At 36.2% G+C, this 2119-nt stretch overlaps 1 non-coding gene across 1 annotated transcript; it reads right to left on the bottom strand.

The window, feature by feature from the left end:
- Nucleotides 1-460: 460 nt before the first annotated feature.
- TRNAW-CCA lies at nt 461-532 on the bottom strand. Its single transcript has one exon. It is a non-coding gene; the product is annotated as a tRNA-Trp (tRNA).
- Nucleotides 533-2119: the final 1587 nt, after the last annotated feature.

Genomic DNA, 2119 nt, shown 5'->3' with positions numbered 1-2119 from the left:
TTATGGGTATATATTCTATTATTTTAATTATTATTTGCCTGATTTTGTAACTGCCATTTGTCTGGGTTTCATCTTTCATTTCTCATTTTTGAGTCTCTGTTTTAATCTCATTTAATGCCTTAACAAACCACTTGTGGAATCTTCCTTCATGACCAGAGAAAGCCCTGTGCCTTTGGAGTGGGAGCAGTGACCCTAGAATACCAGAGAACTCACCCTAGGGAGTATCAGATAGCGAGACCTCACACAAAGGAAATCACTTGAATACAAGACCCAGCATCACCCAATCACCAGTAGCACCCTGTGCAGGACTCCTCATCTAAACAACAAACAAAAGAAACTGAAGTCACTCAGTCATATCTGACTCTTTGTGACCCAATGGACTGTGGCCTACCAGGTTTCTCCATCCATGGGATTCTCCAGGCAAGAATACTGGAATGGGTATTTCCTTCTCCAGGGGATCTTCCCTACCCAGGGATCGAACCTGGGTCTCCCACACTGGAGGCAGATGCTTTAACCTCTGAGCCACCAGGGAAGCAAACAACAAACAAAACAAAAATGCAAACCCAATCATCAGCAGACAGGATTACCACCTCACTCAGCCTTGCTCATTAGAGGAAAAACAAACAAACAATCATTTAAAAAAAAAAAAAAAAAAAGCACAAATCTCACCCTATACAAAGCTTACACAAACCACTGGACCAACCTTAGGAGGAAAGAAACCACAAGGAAGAAAGTATTCAGCCTTGAAGCCTGGGAAAATGAGACCTCAAACACAATAAGCTAAAATAATAATAATAATGAAAAGGCAGAGAAATACTACACAAATGAAGGAACAAACTGGAAACACAGAAGTACAAATAAATGAAGAGGACATAGGCAAGCTACCTGAAAAAGAATTAAGAATAATGATAGTAAAGATGATTTAAAAAAAAAAAAAAAAAAACCTTGAAAACGGAATGGAAAAATGCAAGAATCAATTAACAAAGACCTAAAAGAATTTAAAAATAGCCATACAGAGACAAACAACATAATTACTGAAATTAAAAATACTCTAGAAGGAATCAGTACCAGAATATCTGAAGCAGAAGAATGAATCAGTGACTTGAAATTTAAAATGAAGAGCAAAATAAAGCAGAAAGAATGAAAAGAACTGACGACAGTCTCAGAGACATCTGAGACAATATCAAAAGCACCTGCATTCGAATTATAGGGGTCCCAGAAGAAGAAGAGAAAAAGAAAAGGTATGAGAAAATTTTTGAAGAGATTATAGTTGAAAATGTCCCCAACATGGAAAAGGAAATAATCAATCAAGTTCAAGTTGCTCAAAGAGTCCCATACAGGTAAAATCCTAGGACAAACATGTGAAGATACATAATAATCAAACTAACAAAGCCTAAAACAAAGAAAGAAAATGAAAAGCAGCAAGGGAAAAGCAATAAATAACATAAAACAGAAACCCCATACATTTAACAGCTGATTTTATCACCAGAAACTCTGCAGGCCAGAAGGGACTGGCAGGATATATTTAAAGTACTGAAAGGGGAAAATATAAAACCAAGATGACTGTACCTGGCAAAGATCTCATTCAAAACTGATGGGGAAATCAAAACTTTTCAGACGAGCAAAAGTTAAGAGAATTCAGTACTGCCAAACCAGCTTTACAACAAATGTTAAAGGGAATTACATAGTCAAGAAATACAAGAGAAGAAAAAGACCTACAAAATCAATCCCAAACAATTAAGAAAATGGCAATAGGAACATGTATGTAAATAATTACTCTAAATGTAAACGGATTAAATGCTTCAACCAAAAGACACAGACTGACTGAATGGATACACAAGCAAGACCCATATACAGGCTGTCTATAAGAAACACATTTCAGACCTATAGAGACATATGGATTGAAAGTGAGAGAATGGAAAATATATTCCATGTAAATGAGAAGCAAAAGAAAACTGGAGAAGCAATCCTCATACCAGACAAAATAGACCTTAAAATGAAGAATATTACAAGTGATAAGGAAGGATATTGCATAATGATCAAGGGATCAATCCAAGAGGAAGAGAGAGCAATTGTAAAGTTATATAGACCCAACATAGGAGCACCTCAATGCATAAGA

Source organism: Bubalus bubalis, chromosome 6, assembly GCF_019923935.1.
Source record: "Bubalus bubalis isolate 160015118507 breed Murrah chromosome 6, NDDB_SH_1, whole genome shotgun sequence".
Classification (NCBI taxonomy): Eukaryota; Metazoa; Chordata; class Mammalia; order Artiodactyla; family Bovidae; genus Bubalus; species Bubalus bubalis.
The sequence above is the reverse complement of the archived record's forward strand: the minus strand, read 5'-3'. Positions and strand labels throughout refer to the sequence as shown.